The sequence below is a fragment of the Bos indicus genome, chromosome 26 (genome assembly GCF_029378745.1).
Source record: "Bos indicus isolate NIAB-ARS_2022 breed Sahiwal x Tharparkar chromosome 26, NIAB-ARS_B.indTharparkar_mat_pri_1.0, whole genome shotgun sequence".
NCBI lineage: Eukaryota > Metazoa > Chordata > Mammalia > Artiodactyla > Bovidae > Bos > Bos indicus.
The window spans coordinates 33,007,917-33,029,897 of record NC_091785.1 but is presented as its reverse complement, the minus strand read 5'-3'; the positions used below and the strand labels follow the sequence as shown (position 1 = coordinate 33,029,897).

Genomic DNA, 21,981 nt, shown 5'->3' with positions numbered 1-21,981 from the left:
TCTGCCAACACTCACCTCTTCATCACATAAAAGCCTGTGAAGAAAAATGCCAAGCCAAGTCGCCACACACCTCCACCTCCCTCTGCCTCAGTTGAGAGGGTTGGATTCACAGATGAGTTTTTGGCCATCTGCAAAAACTGATCTGATTGTATCCAAATACCAGCTCCCCAGATTGAGGAAATTTAGGCTTTGTTGGAGGTGACAGGCCAGCCCTAAGGACCCCACCCAAGAATGATCATACCCATAATGCAATATTAATACGGAGACTTATAATTCTTACTTTACATAAAAGCTTCATTGTGTGCCACATCCAATCTCCGCAGGCTACCTGCACCACATATTTTTATGAGCCTACATTTCAGCGCTCCGAGCCTACAATACACATAATTTTCAATTATGTTAGGGCAGCCCAGGATCACTGCCTATATAACATTACTGGTTGGAGGAAATGAGACTCGGCCCTGCTGCCCAGAGAGAGCTAACCAGATCCAGATGGTGGGGAAGACAGCCCGGTCCTGCCGAGGCTAGCCACTCTGCAGTGACAGCCCCAACCTCTCGATCCCGCCGTAACTCGATCCCACAGAATGGCTGGGTCCCCACGAGGCTGTGCCCATCCCCTGGGCCTTGACTGGCACTCAGGCTGACCAGGTTCCTTTTGGGGAAACTAAGTATGAAGCCAAGAGTTTTTAAAGGAAGTTATTAACCTCCTGCAAAAGTGATGGGTTTCCCAGGTTCCTTCATCTTCTACAATTGGTCCTTATTAATAGGGAAAATAAATAAATAAAGGGAAGAAAAAGGAAATTAGGTACTATTATAGCCTCGAGGAAAATCTTTTCCTTCCTGGAGACATGAAGCAGCAGGAAATTCTATTCTGTTGGGTCCTAAAGGAAGAGCTGAAGGGGGAGTCATCTGGGACTGGCGGAAGGGCTGGATCGCCACGCCACGTTTTCCCAACAGTTCAACTTCGGTTTTATATCCTTTTGGGGAAGGGAAAAAAAAGTTCCCACCATCCCACTATAAAAACAACACTGGGCTCCAGGCTCCCTTCCTTCTGGGCTGCTCAACGTGGAAATTATGAATTGCCTACAAAAACATTAAACTTTTCAACAAACTGCAATCAAACGGGGCTGTGGGAATTCCTGCATTGAAAACTGATGAAATGGAGTCTACTCGACTTTCATTTTGTAAAAATAAATAAATAAGTAAATAGGGCCATCTTGGCTTAAGCATTTCATCCTTTGTTTAATAATAATGTTCTGGTCATGGCCCATTAGGGTTTCCCGCCTGCCCCCCGCCATCACATTTTATGACATATCTCAGGGAGCAAGCTTTGGACCTGTGGGCAAAGTCTTGAATATATATACACACCACCAATAGCCTGAAAGGAATCGAGGTGGTTTAAAGACTTGCTAAATTATCAGCAAAAAAGAAAAGAAAAAGGTACACAGCTCTAATTTCTCCTCGTCCACCCTCCCCAATAAAAAAGGAAAAGCAAAGGCAAATGGGGAAGGTCTCCAAGATCAAAAGCTACCTCCAGTATCTATGTTCCTGGTGATGAGTAGGTATTCAAGTGGGCCTGATAGGGTCTGCTTCCAAAAAGGCATCCCCATCCCCATGAGTCCCAATTCCATGACAAGGATGGCAAGGAGAGGCTACTTTCCTCACTCCCTTCCACTGATGGACGGGCACACAGAGATCACCCCTTATTTGTTCAAGGCAAGGTTGGCAAACTTCTTCTGTAAAGGAGTGTGTGTGTGTGTGCACGCACGCACTCAGTCATGTCCAGCTCTTTGCGACCCCCTGGACTGTAGCCTGCTAGGCTCTTCTGTCCATGGAATTGCCAGGCAAGAATACTGGAGTGGGTGGCCATTTCCTCCTCCAGGGGATCTTCCTGACCCAGGGATTGAACCTGGGTCTCTTGTGTCTCTGGCATTAGCAGGCGGATTCTTTACCACTGCACCACCTGGGAAGCCCTCTCCTATAAAGGGCGTGATGGTAAATATCTTAAACTTTGTAGCTAGACTCTGCTGTTGTAGAGGCACAAAAGCCACTACAGGCAATAATACATGTATGTGCTATGTCACGGCTGTGTTTCAACAAAGCTTTGTTTACAGATGCCGACATGTGTACGTACTGTGATTTTCCTGGGTCAGGAAATATTATTCTCCTTTTGACCTTTTTCAACCATTTAAAAATAATGAAAACTGTTCTCAGCTCACAGGCTGTACAAAAGCAGGTGGCAGGCAGGACAGCTTTCTCCCATGGGCTGCAGTTTGCCATCCCTAGCTTAGGGGCTGAGTGTGCAGATACCTGAATCATGTCAGACGGAACACATTCCTTCACTGGGTCTTAAAGGCAGACAGGCACACGCCACCACATAGAGAAAAGCACGTTCAGTGGCTCAAAAGCAACGTTGTGGATGAAGCGTCACTGGCAGACTCAAGTTGGAGGGGAAAAGGCTTGGAAAAGCATCTGAGCTCTCTGGCTGTGACTCCCAGTCACAAGGTCCAACCACTAGACCACAGTCTCAACGGGAAGAACCATCCCTCTTCCAAAATGGAAGTCTGAAAAGGCCTGAGCAATTCTGACTGGAAAAGGTCCACGTGTCCAGATGTTCTCGCCCAGTTCCCAGGAGACCCTGGCGACGCATCACATGTCAGGAGTCACCACATAAGAACACGGGGCAGAAATCCCACAGGTCAGGGTGCCGTGCCCTGGCAGCTTTGGGATCAACTCTCAAGGTTCAGATGCTCCTCTCCTGCAGATCTTCCATGCATCACAACGCTGGAATTGAGCCCCCGCTGTGCCAACCCCTTCTGCCACCAAGAGACGGCATCAGTCCCTGGCTTGGGCAAAATGCAGGATTCAGCGTGGGAAAGGAGCACCGTGAACCTGGACAGATTGTTCAACGGAGATGAAGCCAGTCTCTTTTCGGAAAACAGTCCTTCCCAGAGAAGGACTATCATCCAGAAAAGGGCTTGATTTTTACATTTTGAAGTCCTTGCTCCCCTCTCCTGGCCTGATATGCATTCTTTACCTAAATACAAAAATCAACCACAACAAAACAGCCTCTTCAATCCAAGCCTTTTCTCAGTAGGGGTGCTTTTTCCTAGGAAAATCCATTTTACAAGAATTCAAATTAATTGGAAACCATCCTCATGGCAAATTTGGACTGCGAGGTCTTCCTCACTCACTCATGCCAGAAAGCTGTACATGTTGTGTTTCTTATAAAATGGAAAGTCAATACTCTGCCTAAACACCCCACGCTGAGAGCACTGCCAGCCACAGCCTGTGACATGCAAGTTCACTCAACCCTCCTCCCCTGTAAGGCAACCTGCTCCCACCTACCCCCTGCAGGCTCATCAGGGACCAGGCCAACTCTACGACAAAACTTTGCTCTAGAAGGGAAAAAACAATGATTATGTTCTCATCAATGAACTTTACAAAATAAAGGCTGGTGGCTCAGATGGTAAAGAGTCTGCCTGCAATGCAGGAGACCAGGGTTCAGTCCCTGGGTCAGGAAGATCCCCCGGAGAAGGAAATGGCAACCCACTCCAGTATTCTTGCCTGGAGAATTCCATGGACAGAGGAGCCTGGCAGGCTACAGTCCATGGGGTTGCAAAGAGTTGGACACGATTGAACAACTAACACAACACACCAGAAGCCACTTGTCCTAAGAGGGAAACAGGAAAACAGTGAGACCATAGAAAGTCAAATATCAATGCTGATGGCACAGACACACTTCTCCAGGAGCTCGTATTGTGAGGATCACCCCTAACACACATCCACAAAATTAGGTCTGTTAAGGAACAGGCTCGGCTGTCACTCCCTAAACCTATTTCATTTCTCAAAACTGGAAGATGGAAAATCCAGCCATCTTCTCTCAATAAGCAATTTTGCCCTGGGGATCATGAAACCCCAATTTATCCAGCATGGTTAACATATATGAATCTGTGATTAATTTCATACTCTAGCCCACCCTCATACTGGTACCAACAGGTTTCCAAAAGTCAACAGTGATTATATATACCTAACAGTGGGAACGATGTGAGACTATTTCAGAAGGCTTCAAATCCTGCAGGATCCTTGAGAGCCACTATTATAAAATTGGTCTACTTAATAACGCAGATGCAGAGGGTATAGGAGATTAGGCTGTTTTGTCCTAGTTCGTTAAAACAAAGTCTAAGAATTTCTTCTTTTGAAAACCCACAGAGAACCTAAGATAGAGGTTCTATTTAAAGAGGCATTATTTGCCTATGAAGCGTAACAGCACAGAAGAAAATTCAGGAACACTTGATTTCTACTGGTTGGGAATTAACATAAGTGAGTATATACTATAGTTAGCTAGGAAAAGAAAACCAAAGATCTCAGAAGGCTGGGTGTATTCTGAATTTGGAAAAGGAAAAAAGCTAAAAAAAAGTTCAATAAGAAGATTGACTTTCTTTTTTCTTTTTTTCTCCCCCTACCTTTCTCAATGACACGGACATAAAGGAACTTTGAAATGTTTCCCTTAAAGTCACAACCCCATTTCTCAACATAAAAACAATATGGGGGAAAGGGCCAGGGGCGGGGAAGAAAAGAGTGATCAAGGCATTTGGGCAAAACAATTTAATAGCTCCAGCTCTATGGGCTGGTTGTTATATTTTCTTTATTTGAAGTATAGTTGATTCACAAGGGTGCGTTAGTTTCTGGTATACAGCAAAGGGATTCAGTTATATATGTGTGTGTGTGTGTGTGTGTGTGTGTGTGTGTATTCTTTTTGAGTTATATATGTGTGTGTGTGTATATATATATACTTTCTCAGATTCTTTCCCATTATAGTTTATTGTTAAGATATTGAATATAGTTCCCTGTGCTATATAGTAAATCCTTACTGCTTATCTATTTTATATATAGTGGTGTATATTTGCACATCCCAAACTCCTAATTTATCCCTTTCCCCCCTTCCCTGTTGGTAACTATAAATTTGTTTTCTATGTCTATGAGTCTATTTCTGTCTCATAAATAGGTTCATTTGTATCATTTTTCTAGATTTCATAAAAAAGTGATATCATATGATATCTGTCTTTCTCTGACTCACTTCACTTGGGTATGATAATCCCTAGGCAGATAAGATTCTTTAAATAAAATCCTTACTGTTAAACGCTTTGCTCCTAATCATAATAACTAAAGGGTCCATATTAATAGCATCACTTGACATTCAGAGAGTATTCAGAGTTCATAACCATACTCGTAACAATCCTTTGAAATAAATTACCAGGAAGTTACAACCAACATTTGACAAGGAGGGCACAAGGGCCAGCAGAGCAGCCCCGGCCTGCCCAAGGTGCCTAGGTCAACTGGTAGCCTTGCAACGCACAGGGTTCCAGGTCACCAAGATGTTTCAACCACATCCCGACCTATCTTTCAACTCCCCTCTACCTTCCTTGGGTTTCTTATCACCTGTGAGGCATCCTCACCTGAACTCTAACCAGGGATCAGCATCCCAAAGGGTACAGCTAAGGGAACATCTCAAGGTGTCCCCAAAGGGATAAACGAACCTCTGCCATTTACCATCTTTCTTCTCCCCCATAGGTCGCTGGGCAAACATTCAACTATATTCCTCCAAGGGCACCAAAAAATTATTTCCACAAGAGTTCCTGAGGCCACAGATGGTAATGGAGAAACAAAGCTAAACAAGCAAATAAATAACAAAGAAACAAAATCCAATAACCAAAACTTGGGATTGCCTGCTTTGAACCTCTCCAACTATTCAGCTTAGGACCCTAAGATATTTTTGCACTTAGCAACAGTGATTTTGCAGAGAGGTTATGGGCTAGTGGCTCATGGAAGTACAAGTAGCTGACGGAAGCACAAGGCTGTCACCAGGACCTTCTTCTCAAACCCTTATGGGCCCCTGGGGCAGGGGCGAGGCCTCCCTTCCACTTTCCAGAAAAAGTCAATCTGAAAAATATGACTGTGTGCTCCTAGGAGTCACACATTGGGATAAAGAGTCTGGAAACCTACTTTCCAGACCCAGCTCTGCCGCTAGTTGGGCCATCATTCCAATTTCACTTCTTCACTGGGCAACCTCTTCCCCACTCTGGGCCTAAGTCTACAGCAGGAAATTGAGGAACATGACCCCCAAAATCCCTTCTGTGGATTCCTACAGCATTCACAAAGCACATGCTCAGTGTACAATGTGGACTACATATTCTAAGGCCTAGAAAAGCTGTCTAAGATCCAGCCAATGAAACAAGAAGCTAATGAGCAGCACAAGGATGAACACAAGAAAGGTAAGTACGAACATCATGAAAAAAGATTTAGTTCTTGATGGTGACATGATCCCTGGTTCATATACCATGCTGGTTTGTTTAGAAACTTTTCTCCTGACCCACTCCAGACCTGCTTAATCAAACCATCTGGGGGGGACCCAGGAGTCTGTATTTTCATTTTCCCAGCTTGCCAAGTGACTCTGGTCATCAGTCATTAGCATAAATTACCAGTTCTGTACAGTGTCGATAAAGCGCTCATAAGTGTATGCAGATTCCACCTTCCCTTCCAAAGACTCTTGTAAACATCTAAAGTGATTGTCACTACATCTTTTTTAAGCGGTCAAAGCAGATAATCTCCAAATCCGTTTTAAAAGAAAGTGAGGTAGAGAGAAATTAAGTGACTTCATCATGCACGTACTAGGGATTCTGAACCAGAATGTAATGTTTGGGTATTTTCAGGCCAGAACTCAAAATGAGACTTGAGTAGAACGGGCAATGGGTGACCCAGGGGAGGGCACAGTGGGGAAAAGGGGTACAGCCCCCACTTCTACACAGAGACCAGCAGGAAACCAGCCTCAGAGAGACAGGGCATCACTCTTAGGACCAAAAGTCCCCACCAAGACCGTCTATGTTACAATCTCCAACCAGCTTCAAGACTGAGCTCCCCACAAAAAGAGCTATGGGTTCCAAGAAATGTCAGCCCTGCTATAAGCACTCAAGTCTCTGAGCCGTGGGTCAGAGGACACGAAGCCACTGGAAAAACATGAGAGGAGAAGCCCTGGTCCTCAGACTCCGGGTTGCCTGGACTTCAGCATCAAGACAGGCAGCTCATTCCCCACAGCCTCCAGATGGTGGCTGACAAACGACAAAGGCTCACGTGTCCATGGAGGGACCTCACACTGAGAGAAAAACTAGAGACAACATACCTTTAGACAGAGAAACATTTACAGTCTTTCTCAATTGCAAGCCACCACATTTTTATTACTGTTTCTTATAAAAAGGCCAAGCAGTCCTGTTGACTGGAATGTCCTAGTTACCGCCTGCTCCCTTACAAGCACGAGGTGGATGCAGGCAAGGACCAGGAAAATAAGTCGGAAGTCCCATACTTGGACCCAGAGCAGATGAGGGTCCAAGCATGGGCATCAAGAGAACTCAGAATATGGAGCACGTTGAGCTAAAAGGCCGCCCCAAGCCTCAGCTGATGGATGGATAAGTAAAATGTGGTATATCCATACAGTGGAATATTACTTGGCAACAAACAGGAATAAATACTGACTCATGCTACAGCATGGATGACCCTTGAAAACATGCTAACTTAAAGAAGGCAGACAAACAATGTCACATATGGTATGATTCCTTCTATATGAACTATCTACAACAGGCAAATCCATAGGGACAGAGAGTAAGTTAGTGACTGTCGGGCAGTACAGGTACACAGGACAAGGGGGTGACTGCTAGTGGGTACAGAGTTTCTTTTGGGGGCGATGAGAATGTTCTGGAAATAAACAGTGATGACATTGGCACAGTCTTGTGAATATACTAAAACCCACTCAACTGTATACTTTAAATGAGTAAATTTTACGGTATATGAATTAGATCTCAATTTTTCTAATTACAAAAAAAAACAAAAAAAAAAGTACCAAGTCACTTGACAGTTTTCACGTTCATTTCAGAGACCAGCGGGGCAGGAGAGAACAGACACATTTACACACACTCCACCCATAATGCCTAAGAATGAACCGAAAAACAGGTGAACCTATTCTTTAAAAAAACAAAAATCGTATCTTCCAAAGGTCTGTGGGACTCACAATTTCCAAATGTGATTTTGGTTGGTGTCAAACCCTGGAGGAGGGACTGTTACAATGGCAGGTGAAGAAGACTCCATGAGCGCTGTATCACCCTGAGTTAGACACCCTGGACTAGAACAGCCTGGAAGAGAAGAACAGTACTGTGTGCTCTTTCAAGGCTTGTGGCTAAAATCCAACAGAGGAGAGCAGTTGAGTCAACAGAACCACAGGGAGTTCAGAGGCCTGAATCCTGCCGTCCATCCTCCGCTAGCCCCGATGAGGCAGGTCACTGAAGCTCCACACCCAGTTTCTTCATCTAAAAAAACGGACGTGGAATTGCGGCCTAAAATCTCCTGACAGACTTCCTCATCGGCTTTCTTCCTCATCAGCTTTCAGAACTCAAAGGGTAAATGGTGTAAACCAAGTAAAAGAGTTAACATAAAATTCAAGAGAGTTCAGATTCGTTATTTTTCCCCCTACCTGCACCAGGGATTTAAAAGTCATTAGTTACAGGTCTACCATGGAAACTGGTAAGAGACAGAGCCATCAGATCACCCTTGAGAGGTAGGAAGCCAGAGAGTAACAGGGTCTTGGTGACCTGGAAGGGTTATTTTAAATGCATGCATGATCAGATCACAGCAGATATTAAAATGAAGAACGCTGAAAAATTCCTTCCTTTCTCCCTGGCTGAGAGCTCTCAAGACTTGGGTTTTTCTGATTAGGGCCTTCTCCCTATAATTCCACATTTCTTGACGATAAGAACATTGAAAGTCCTGGCAACCAATTAAGGTGCTTTAGTCAAGTTCACGTAGGAACCAAATGCAAGACAGACCTCCGCTCCCATCTTCAAACTCCAACTGAAACCCTGAAGCAGCCTGCGTTTCCTTTTTATTTTTTTCCCGCTCTTGTCACATTTGAAAGAGGTCGGTGGCTCCAGCAAGGTCTCCCTGTCCACATTTTTATTGTCCGATTCTAGCTGTGACAAGCATGTGGAGAGGCTTCGTAACGCGACACTCAGGAAGCCGAAAGGTCAAGCAAGGGCGCTGGTTCGTTTTGCCGGGGGAGGAACGAACCCCCAAGCCAGGGGGCGAGATTTAGTGAGGCTGACCTTCTGGAGGCCCCCCGACCCCCCTGCACACGAGTCTTGCTGCCTCAGCCAGACCGGCCTGCCACTCAAGTATCATCTTGCTGTAACAAATTACTCCTAACCCAGGATTACGGCTCTTTCCAGATCCCTCCTAGAGAGCAAGGAAATAAACATTCTCTCCCAGGACTCAGCCCCAGTTGTTTCTCCTGTTGGTAATCCCCGTCTCTATTTGCTGCTCCTACAAGCCAGCGTCTGGGAGGTCTGCGAGACCATTCCGGCCCACTCTCCTTTCAGACACCGGCTGAATGTCTCAATTGTCCATTAGGCGCGGCGAAAGATGAAGGCGGGCTTTCTGTCCGGAGAAGCCTCACACAATGGTTCCCTTTGCCCACACACTTCTCGTCCGCCGGCGGACTCCACTGGCCGGAGCCCAGTCACTCAGGGAAGTCCACACCCCACATTCCTCACAGGGACGAGTGAGGACAGGTCGCCATCAAGCCACTCGGCTCAGCTCCGCAGCATCGCAGAGAAAGACGTGGGGCTGCTCCCGCCCCCGGGGACAGCATACCACTGGCGGGGTGGGTAGGTTCAATATGGGGGGTGGGGGAAGAAAGATCTAGAAGGAAGAGGCAGGAGAGTAGGCTTCAGGCAGGAGAAACTGTCTCCGATCCCAGCCCATGGTTTCCTCTAATAAACCACCAGGAGGTATTTTGAGGGCAACCACCTCATTCAGGGAAGGAAATACAGTTGTCCGCTTCCAGAGGCTCCCGTGGGACACCAGAACAGTCCAGCCACTCGGGACACGGCGGGCTGTTGTGTGTTTTTAATTGTATACAAAGACCAGAACATGCCAAGAGGCTGAGCGAGCAGAACAATGGATGTTATAATCAAAGTGGGTGATTGGAAGGGACAGGATCTCGGGGTTGTTTGACAGGGACGTTCTCCCTGGAGAGACACAAGGATTGACGCACTCTGAGCTGGGAGAGAAACTTTCCAGAATAACCCAAAGGCACTGAAGGGACAGACATACCTCCATGAAAACTTTAGACAGCAACAGAGAAAGATAAGCACCACATGATACCATTTCTATGTGGAATATTAAAAAAAAAAATGACACAAATGTACTTATCCACCAAACAGAAACAGACTTTGAAAACTAACTTAATGGTTACCAAAGGAGAAAGGCAGGAGGAGAGATCAATCAGGAGTTTGGGATTAACATATACACACTGCTGTATATAAAAACAGAGCATCAAGGACCCACTGTATATAGCACAGGGAACTCTACTCGGTATTCCGTAACAACCTACATGGGAAAAGAATCTGAAAAAGAATGGATATGTAAACCTGTAGCCCAATCACTCTGCCATACACCTGAAATTAACACAACACTGTAAATCAGTGATAAGATAAAAACTAAATTTTAAAAAGAATCCAGACAACAAAACAAATTCTTGTTCCCCCCCCCCAAAAAAAAAGGAACACAAGGCAAAGAAACGGAGTCAGACGACACAAGGCTCTCTGAGTCGAGCGCCACCTTCACCCTCCCGTGTGTACGCCCAAGCCGACCACCTCCCCTTGCCCAACAGGGCCACTGTGCGTCTCTAAACCAACTTGTTCTTTGCTTTTGTGGTTTTAGGCTTTAAAAGAACTTGGCTGGGGAAGGAACAGTAACGATCTAAGCTAACCACTTAGCTCATTAGTATGTCATCTGGACAGGCAAAATCAATTCCAACAGCATCAAGTTTGGTTATTCCCTCCCCCAAAGGTCTGCACTATTAATAGCAAGAAAGTTTCCCAGGCTTCAGTTTATTTGTAATCCCAACCAGCCCTGACCACAGAACCTGGCCATCTCCACTTTGAGAGCTCCCAGAAATCTGGGAGGAGAAACTTCAGGTCTCAGTCTTTGACAGCAAGATGTGGGAGGCAGCTGAACTTAAGAGATTTCAGGTCAAAGAGGGCTTCATCTCCGAAAAAGGGCCGGGTAGTCAAGGCAAGGTACTAAGTACTGTCTCTCTACCCATCTGACAGCGTCTGTGTGCTCTCTTCTAGCTTGAGCTGACCCTAGGGATAGAGGTCACCCCTCCTTCTCCCCATTGTGGAGTCAGCTGACAGAAGCTTCTAGAAGAAGCAGTTTGGTTCAAAACAAACCTAAAACCTCACTAACTCAGACCAACAGAGAGCTGGAATGCCTGGTTTCAAATCCAGGATCTGGAGCTTAGTACTTTTAGGATCTTGGACAAATGGCTTCACCTCTCTCAGCTTCCCGACCCCCGCCTGCAAAGTGAGGACAATGACATGGGAACAGCAAGACGCCTCCCTCTTAGGCTGGGTATGAGTGGTCATGCACCCCTGTAAACTACACCTTCCTGATGTGCGTGATAGGAGGCCAGTGGGGTTTGAGTTCATGGAGAGAGCAATCTCACTGCAGGGAGTAAAAGAGACGCGTGAGTTTTATGCAATGAATGCAGGGAGTCAACAGAGGCTGGTCGCGTTGGGAGCCTGACAAACAGACCAGCTGATAATGACACGCCATTGCTGTCCACACGCAAACGGAAAGTAAGAAACTGTTCATTCGAGTATTTAAAATATATCGCTCTTCCTGCCTTTATGTATCCTGGCAAAGGGCTTTGCCTTGAGAATTCCACTGCGCTGTCTCAATTACCCGACGCCCAAATGAGGGGAAGCCAAGCTCACGAGGCCCCGCTGAGTGTCTCCTCAGGTACAGGTGACGTCCAGTCATCCGCCTGAAAGGCCTACGGGAGTCCACCCAACTTGCTCCGCAGACACCGGGGTCACTAAGTGAATCACACGATGCCACCACTGAAGAGGAAAACACGACTCCAGCAAATTCTCTTGAGTGGCAGTCCACACCATGGCTTTAATGTCAAAGGACCCCAGAAGCCTTGTTCTTGCCTCCACTAAGTCTCCTTGCTCCCCTTCCTCTGGACCACTGAGCCCCCACTGGGTTCATCGAATCTACTACTGTGAGGACTTAGAGCTGCAAAACAGGGGTCGTGGGGGCTGCGTGCTCTCAGACCAAGTTTCTAGATCACATCCAGAAGCAGCTCAGACCTGGGTTCAAACCCCAGCTCTGTAACTCCGTTCAACTCACCAGAGTATGCATAGAGTGCCCAATATGGGCCAAGTGCTGACACTCAAAGAAAATTTGAGTTCTTTAAAAAAAAGATACCATAGCAAACCATCTTAGTAGGGTGAGCTTGGGCAAATCATTTCACCACTCTGAGCATTAGTTTTCTCATCTGTAAAATGGGAATATACACAAAAGCCATCTCCCAAGTTCCCAGGAGGATCAAATGCTTGGCACAGTGCCTGGCATGCTTAGTAAATGCTATAATATCATTAGCAAGCAATAATATTGCTATTAACATGATCAGTATCAACAGAATAAAACTCCTGGAGCCATTGCACAATTTCAAACCATCCAAAAAAGTAAATCCTCAGATACTATCTTAAACTTAAAGGGAAATGAACACTTAGCTCAAAGTAAAGCAAACTAACCGAAAACACCCCTAGTTAACCAGCCTCACCTCTCCAGATTATTCCCACACCCATCCTTCAATTCATTCACTCCCAGCCTTCTGGTCAAGTGGAATTTTCCTGTTACCGCGTTTGGTCTTCTGCATGTCTGGTCTCCAACTGGGTATACCAAAGCTCAGCTGCAGGCCTGGTGTTCTAAGCCACTGCATCTCTTCCCTCTAACTGACCCTCAGACTTAAAGAGAGTTCTTAAATGTCTGCAACCTCAGCAGAATTCTGATTCTTCCCTTTCATGCTCTGCAAACAGCAGACACATAAGGCACAAGCTGGCCCACAGAACAGGGGGCTGCCATGCACTAGGGTCAGACCCAGCAGCTGCTGCTCCAGGGCTACTAAGAAACCACACGAAATCATCACCCAAAAGAGGTTTTACAATGTGGGTATGAAAGAAAAATGACTAAGGCAAAAAACAAATCTCGAAAAAAACCCAAAAAACCTACCGCTTTTCTCCCAGGCCATGTCTAGATTTTTTTTTTTTCTCCTCTATCTTTCTTTGGAGATGTCAATAAGATTTACAACCTTATCCGTTAAAAATATTGCCTAAAGAAGGGGTACACCGTGGGGAAAGGGAAATCTGAAGACCTCCCTGGTGCCTCTGGCTCACCACAGTTGGGCAGAAAAACAAGAACCAGCCACGGGCACCCTGGTTCAGTCCAAAGACCAGAGTGGATTTCCTCCTGAGCTGACCATGTACTTTGAGAACGGTCAGAGCAAAAGTCCAGGCTGTAAACGAGCCGAGTGAGATACGAAGATGTCCAGAACAAACACATGAGGAATTAAGTTTTAGATGCAGTTTATAAACAGTGGGAAGTGGAACCAATTCTGGTGCAAGAATCCCAGTAGTAATAAGTGTTCAGTTGTGTCCAACTCTCTGTAGTCCCATGGACTGTAGCCTGCCAGGCTCCTTTGTCCATGGGATTATCCAGAAAGAATACGAGTGGGTTGCCATTTCCTACTCGAGGGGATCTTCCCACCGAGGGATTGAACCCATGTCTTTTGCGTCTATTGCATTGGGAGGCGGATTCTTAACAATAGTGCCACCCGTGAAGCCCAAGGGAATCCGAGACCACCACTCAGACCCTCAGAGACTTTGTGCAGGACACCTAACCCCTCTGAGCTCCAGTTTTCTCGTCTATAAAATGGGAGGTACAACAGCTCTTTTGATCAGAGATGCTGTCAAATCAGGACTTCATGTGGTGGCACCCAGGAGATGAGTAAGTGCCTGAGAAACAAATGCCAGCTCCATGACCATGATTGTTACTATGAAGTTGACGTTCGTCACATTTGGGGATTTTGGTGATACTTCAGGAATGCCTTTTTCACTCTTATCATCCAACACTACAGTTCGTCATCAGAAATTCACTCTCCAAGAGGTAGAAATAAACAGGGAAGATGTGATAGGAAAACTGAAAAGAAAGCAGTAAGTCAGGAGAAATCATCTCCCGTTTGTGTTCTTACTACAGGAAATGCCCTCCGTCAAGTCCTTTACCCAGTTTTTCAGATAAGTTTTCAGGAAACTGAGCTGGGAGAGCCCAGGCAACCAGCCCAAGGTCACAGGATTTGGAAGTGAGGGTCAGGAGCGCAGGAAACACGTGTGTGTCTCTCTATGCCCCTGTGCCAAGCGCGCACGGTCTCTTTAAGCCTCATTTAACATTCGACAAATATTTATTGATGCCGGAGCCGGGCATTACGCTGAGTGCCAGAGACAGAAGAGAAACATCCACAGGGCCTGAGAGTCAAGTGACCTAGGTGTAAAATCCTAGGTCTTACCCAACCTGCTGTGTGAAGGTGAGTAGAGATTTCAGCTCTCCTGTTCCCCAGTTACCGCAAAATAATTTCCCTAATCCACCTCCCTCGTGGGGTAAATGTCAAGATTCCCCTAAACCAGGATCTAGCTGCCTGGCAGTTTCTAGCCGAGCTTCCAGATTCCATCAAGATTGGTTCCCTGGGATGAGTGCATGGATGCTCAACAGGGAGGGGATGTATGCATACTTATAGCTGATTCACTGTTGTACAGCAGAAACCAACCCAACCTTGTAAAGCAATTATCCTCTAATTAAAAATAAATTTTAAAATAAAATAAAAAGATTAGCTCCCTTCCTTCTTTCCCCATAGTCCCCTCCTGTCTCCCCAGACAAGCCCTGGTTAATATATACTATAAAATAAAGATAATAGTAAGGTATCTGAAAAGCACTTAGACTGTAAAATATCATATCAAATGTTATAAAAGCAATATTGTTATTAGAGGAATGGACCAGCCCGGCATCCATTGGCCTCACTGCCACTGGGAGCTTGCTATTCGCAGAGTTGCGGCAAAGCACCTTCCCATCAGGTGAAGCCAAGCCTGTCCTCCAGCCCTCCTCCAGGAGGGAGAGGGAGGAGGGAGAGGGAGGAGGGAGAGGGCAAAAGGTAGCTGAGGTGTACAGGATGCTTGCATTTCCAGGCAGGAAAGAGAAGCACAAAGCACTAGTACCAGACTGGATCCACACGCAGCGAGGGGGAGGAAAAGTAGGGGGTGTCTGCATGCTTCTTTTCAGCTGGCTCGCCATCTGCCTGGCAGCCACTCCGTCTATCTCCCCAGCCCTGTATCAATCAAAAGAGCCGTCCAGGCCCCTACAGTAGGCCAGGCACATTCTGGGTGACCGGGACCCTCGGGTGACTTAGTATGGTGGCATGGCTGCCCTCCAAACTCATTATCTTCAGACCCCAAAGAATCATTAGTTACAAGAACACAATACACATACTAACTTCTAAAAAGCTCAACCCGAGGGCCACAGCACTTCCCAGTATTTTAAGAGGCATCCGTCCACTCACTACCTATTACTGCTGCTTCCAGAGAAGGGCAAAGGTGACATATCCGCCTGTCGCTGGCTCAAAGGTCACAACAAAGACGCCAGCAGAGTGCTTCTGGGTTGTCAAGTCTTTAACATAATGTCAACCTGCCTCGCCCGACGCCAGCCACACTGAGACCATCAAATACGGCAGGGGTTTACTTTTCCTTAAGGGGCAGGTGTCAAGCCCGGCTGAAATCCACATTAAAAAAAAAAAAAAAAAAAATGTTGGCTGCCCATGTGATCACGTGCATCCCTGAAAAATCAATATAGCCAAAACACTCATCTATTTACCACTTTGAAAAAGCAAAAGCAACCACCTTTAGTAATGCTTTTGCTCTAAGTAGTGGGATTATGGACCATTCTTTCTGGTTGCTTCATATTTTCTAACACATCATTTTACTCCTAAAGAAAAATGTTAAAGAAAACCTGTTTTCCAGTAAACTAGCAGATAGCTACAACTTACGCAGGACATAAAAGGTCAAAGGGGCCACCATGTCCGGTGACATCTGAACTGGTTATGTTCGCTGGGGTCAAGTCACTGTATCGCTTCCCCATAAGGAAGCGATAAAACGGGCCCCTAAAACCACCAGGGAGCCCGTCCGATAATCCGGAGACACAGTCTGGCATAGCTTCCCCTGGAGCCTCCTGAGGACTTCTTCACAGGGAGAACCCCATTTTGGGTTTCACGTGCTCTGTCCCACTGGCCCCAGAAACCCACTCTCACTCCCGTGTCACATCTGGACACGGCTCAGACTGCCACCAGCACACCCACAATAACTGTACTCTGCTTCCTGGTTCTCATGGCTGCCTCCCAAGGTCACGTCCTGCTCACCTCTCTCCAGCTCCTAGCACTGCAGCTGGCGAGTGTGAGGCGCTCAGCAAGTGAAAGAAACAAGACACTTGGCTGTCCACCCCAGCAAGGCTTTCACAAAGGACTCGGGGTAAAGCCTGCAGAGCTGGCTGAGTGCTTTGCACCCATTCTCAATACCAACTCATCGAGGACCTCATCCCAGCCTAAAGGACATTTTCAACGCCTAAAGTACAGATAGAATGCAGCAGAGAACAGCAGGGCCACATACCCAGAGAGGGAATTTAATCTCCTCCCACATCTTCAGGGAGGCTAATCTTTATTGAGCACCTGCCACATGCCAGACACTGGTCAAACGCTTGCCATAGGTCATGGAATCTTCACCATCGTGATGTAAATGTACTTGTTTCCTCGGCAGTGATGGGAGATGAACTGGGGGACACGAATCCAATTTCTCAAGGCCTCTAAGAGACACCAGCAGTTCCTCCATCACCCAGCACTGGACCTGCTCCTAATTACGTGTTGATGGCCCCGATGCCACCTGACTCAGCTCCCTCCAGCCCTCTTCAATATGCCACGCAAAAGCCTGGTTTGCAAAGAAGATGTATTTTTAACGTGTAAAGGTTTCCACTGAACCTCTCTGAACCTCAGCTGTAAAATGAACATACACTGCGCTTGTAAAGCTGCTATGAGAAGTAAATGAGACACAATTAATAGACCCCAGCAAGGAATTTAATACAAATTTGTTTCCTCTGTCTTTTTTCTGAGAAATAAGGGGATCAGGAAAGCTATGTCTGGCTCCTCCAATAATCAGATTCTTCCTTAGGAGATCCTGTAGGGTGCATGCCCTCCAAGAAGGAGGGCATTGGGTGAAAGTGAGAAAAGTCCCCAGTGGCCACAAACGGTGGCCAGCCTTCCCCTTGACTCCAACGCAAAGGGCCACATCCCGGAGAGCCCTTCTCAGCCAGGCTGCGATCAAGAGGGGCCCATTTAAAGGTGTCTCCGCTACGACAGAACAGCCGGCGAAAGAAATGGTGTGGGCAGCTGCAAAGCACACCTGAGGAGGGACCAGGAAGAGAGATGCTTAGTTCTCCATTGCTGGGCAATCCCTTTGTTTCCTCAGGGGTAGAAAGGGATAATGTCCACTTCTCCCCACTACTTCAGGCCCTTCATGCCTGGTTCACAGAGGAAATCACTCAGAAACCTCTCAGGCCTGCCCTACATATTTCTACTCCATGGGACTCGAATCCCTCACGGTTTAAGAAAGTCTTATAAACCACATCCATGGGGTCTACAAGAAACAGTTCAGGTATAGAAAACACAGGTCAAGTTTTGGCTTCACTGCAAACTAGGATTTGAGTATATTCCTGGCCATCCCATGTTAACAGCAGACCAAGAGGAGAAGGTAATATGCCGGGGAGCTGCTGGTACAAGAATCCGCAGCTCTTCTCGCCGGGGGCTCTTTGCAAACTGGAGATAAGCCTCAAGAAGTGGTCAGTCCTCTGGGTTTCTGAGCCTCGGGGCAGAGACGCACCATCGAGTTTACAGAACACCAGGCAGCAGAGGCTGCCGGGGGCTCACACCGTGCTCCTGTGTCAGAAGATGTCAGGATAACTTGCAAAGGTTTTTATTGGGGGCGGGCAGCAATCATTCTGCTGATAAGTAGAAGGAAAACCAAATCTTTCATTTCAAAAAGGACTGGCCCAAAGATCTTCCTTCCTCCTTCAGCAGTCCCATCTTCCCCACCAATCAGGCAGCTGATAAATTCAACTGAAGAAGGGAAAAGAGCCAGACCCTGCTCTGTCCCGAACTGCAGGGAACCAAACTCGGCATGCTAACATTTGATGAGGAAATGAAATGCTGATACACACATACTTGAGGCCAGCATGAATCAGTCTGAACAGCACCTTGGAAGGAAAGCTATGACAAACCTAGACAGCGTATTAAAAAGCAGAGTCATCACTTTGCTGACAAAGGTCCATCTAGTCAAAGCTATGGTATTTGCAGTAGTCATGTATGGATGTGAGAGTTGGACCGTAAAGAAGGCTAAGCACCAAAGAATTGATGCTTTTGAACTGTGGTGCTGGAGAAGACTCAGAGTCCCTTGGACTGCAAGGAGATCCAACCAGTCCATCCTAAAGGAAATCAACCCTGAATGTTCATTGGAAGGACTGATGCTGAAGCTGAAGCTCCAGTATTTTGGCCATCTGATGTGAAGAGCCAACTCACTGGAAAAGACTCTGATGCTGGGAAAGACTGAGGGCAGGAGAAGAAGGGGATGACAGAGGATGAGATGGCTGGATGGCATCACCAACTCTGGACATGAGTTTGAGTACACTCTGGGTGATAGGGAAGGACAGGGGAGCCTGGCGTGCTGCAGTCCATGGGGTCGCAAACAGTCAGACACGACTGAGTGATTGAACAACCACCACCACAGCAAAAGATCATTCTCATTCCCAACTCTCTTGACTCAAGTACATCTGGGTGTCCAGGAAGCAGATTCCTTAGCATTCACATCACTGAATCAAGTGAAAGTATGTGGAGGACTGAAGGCAAACCCCAGCTCAGCCCACACCTGCAGGCACGGCAGTCCAGGTGGTGCCGGGGTTGAGAGGTCCCTGCTGGACTCGCGGTGTGCCCATGCTTCTCTCACCTCACCTGCCCACAGTCTCCGGCAGACAGTACCTGACTGACTGCGACCCCTCACATTTTCTTCGGTTTTGTCGGGCAGAAAGAGACAGCAGAAGGAATGGGCTTGGCACCGGCAGAAGGGGCTGCCCATTCTGGCTCAGACTAATAATAAATAATAATACTTTGTGCTTCTCTGCTGCCTTTCATCTGAGCATTTCAAAGTGTTCTGCAAACAGTAACTAATTATTCCTCCAGAATCCTGCAGAGACAGCCAAGGAAAGGAGCCGACGCAGCCTGGACTCAGAAAAATTTCAGGATTTCTAATGCGCAAAAAAGTCCCAACTCTCCCCAGGACGACAGTGCCCTGAAGATGGCAGAGGGGAGGTGGCAGCGAGGTCACGGGCCGAAGCCACCCCCACGATTTTCTCCCTAGCGCCAGTCTACGATTTCGTCAAGTGACGCAAAGGTCACCAGCTACAGCCATCTCAGATAGTAACAGCAGCAACCATACAGTACACTGGCCAGGCCAGGGCACTTGTAAGAATAAGAGGGGGCACAACTCTGAGCCTTGTATGGAGTCTACTCATTTCAGGATCCAGGCTTCCTGCATTCACGCACCAACATAATCAATGAACAGAGCTCCCAGGTGCCGAGCGTGTACTTCCATTCCGGAGACATCGTCAGGCCTTGAAACTACCCGATAGGATTAATCTGGTTCCAGATAGAGTGATACACAAACTAGGCAGCTACAAGCACATGGCCCTTTCACAAGACCCACCACAGTCCTGAAGCCTCCTACCTATGCCTTTTACAGTTCCTGGATCACGAAGACTTGGGAGGGAAATGCAGAGCATGTTGTATTTCAGGATTCTGAGTGCCAGAGTTTCAGCTGCATGCTAACCTGAAACTAACACATTCTCTGTCCAACCACCCCCATTACTCAGAGGCCAGTCTCTTCTAGAGGCAACCCCCTAAGTTCATGCACCCCTGTTCTCACATGCTAACATTACTAGTTTCTGCATCTGAGTTAAGTTCCACCCACATATTCATGGGTTCTGAGACAGTGGAATATACAGAAAGCCTCAGTCAGCATTTCTTGGTTCTCTCCAATCAGCAGAAACTATTGAAAAAATGTGAATTGTAGATGAGCATTATTTGTAAGAAAAATGTTTTAGTCCCTCCAAACACTTAAAGTAACCCCCAAAGATGCAAAGCAAATATTCCTTAGAGAAGATCCTTAAGGAAGCTACAGAAAAGGCGATGGCACCCCGTCCAGTGCTCTTGCCTGGAAAATCCCAGGGACGGAGGAGCCTGATGGGCTGCAGTCCATGGCGTCGCGAAGAGTCGGACACGACTGAGCGACTTCACTTTCCCTTTTCACTTTCATGCACTGGAGAAGGAAATGGCAATCCACTCCAGTATTCTTGCCTGGAGAATCCCAGGGATGGTGGAGCCTGGTGGGCTGCTGTCTATCGGGTCACACAGAGTCAGACACGACTGAAGCGACTTAGCAGCATCAGCAGCAGCTAAGGAAGCTGGAGAAATGGTTATGGGCCGGGCAGGTGCTTATACATGAATGACAAGGCTTCTACAGGACCTGAGTGCAGCAGCAAGTTAATGGGTCCTCTACCAGCTCATTAGTCAATGCCCACCAAGCCCTTTCATCACAGCAAGAAAAAGAGATTTCAGTTTGGGGTCCCAACCACATTACCTAGTATCCTCCTTCCTAAAATGCTTCTTCTGTCAGAACCCGTCTTCCAGCTAGTTTAGACCATCTTAGCAGCCCCCAGAACAGTAGTACCTGGCCCGCTGCAGGCACTCAGCAAATATGGCAGACTTCATGAATAAAGTCAGAAAACAACTGCAATCATTCTCAACTCCATCCAATCCATCCTCTCCACTCTACAGATGGAGCAGTCAGTCCCCCAGCTCGAGTTCAGCCAGGACCATCCACCCCCTAGAGCATCCTTTCTCAATTGTGCACCTGGGAGTCACCTGAATATCCTTTAAACGTCCCGTGGTCTAGGCTCCCATTCCCCCAAACATTCTAACCTAACTGGAATGGAGCATGGCCGGGACATGAGCATTTTAAGTTGCCTGGGTGACTCTGTCACGCAGCAAAGTTTGAGAACCACAGCAAAAAACAAGTATAATAACAGCAGCAGCAAGTGCTGGGACTGGGGAGAAATGCAGACTTCCAGGCCCTGTCCCAGGGCTTCTGTACCAGAATCTGCATTTTAACCAGTGCTCCCAAGGATTCAGTCGCCCATGAGAACGTTCGTAAGGTCTCTCTAGCACATAGTAGTCAAGGTCCTTCACAGTAGAATCCCAAACAACCATTCCAGCTTCTGAACCACCCACCGCCACCACTAGATCTAACTGCCCTTTGACACATTTCTGCAGCCACCCCGCCTCTCTGAAAACCCCATGACCCCGTGGCCCTTTTGCTCATGTGGTTTCCTCCAACCTGGAATCTTCTAATCTTTAGGTCAGAAAATGACTGCTCAAATGTCAAGGCTTAAGCATGCAGGTACCAAATGTTTTCCAGTTCACCAGAGCAATTCCTCCATCCCCACCCCCCAGGTCCTTAACCAGAGCGATGACGTGGACTCTGGAGACAGAAACACCTGGATTCAAAGCCTCCTTCCACTGAAGACCACACAGTGACCTTGGTCAGGGTGCTCAAACATCTCTGAACTCCAGCTGTCTTGCCCATAAAATGGGGACCACACCACCTACCTCCTTAACTGTTCAAGGACTCACTGAGATGACTCTTCTAAGTATGTAAATGTTATACATATTATATGTAAACATTACACACACTAGGCTCCCCTAGTAGCTCAGTTGGTAAAAGAATTTGCCTGTAAGGCAGGAGACCCAGGTTCGATCCCTGGGTCAGGAAGATCCCCTGGAGAAAGAAATGACAACCCACTCCAGTACACTTGCCTGGAAAATTCTATGGACAGAAGAGCCTGGCAGGCTACAGTCTATGGGACAGCAAAGGGTCAGACACGACTGTG

The 21,981-nt window shown here is 47.0% G+C and overlaps 1 protein-coding gene across 38 annotated transcripts in view; it reads right to left on the bottom strand.

Moving 5' to 3' along the window:
- The window catches only part of TCF7L2 (transcription factor 7 like 2), a 202,193-nt gene that overhangs the window by 125,226 nt on the left and 54,986 nt on the right, over positions 1 to 21,981 (bottom strand). The gene's annotated exons all lie outside the window — the stretch shown is intronic.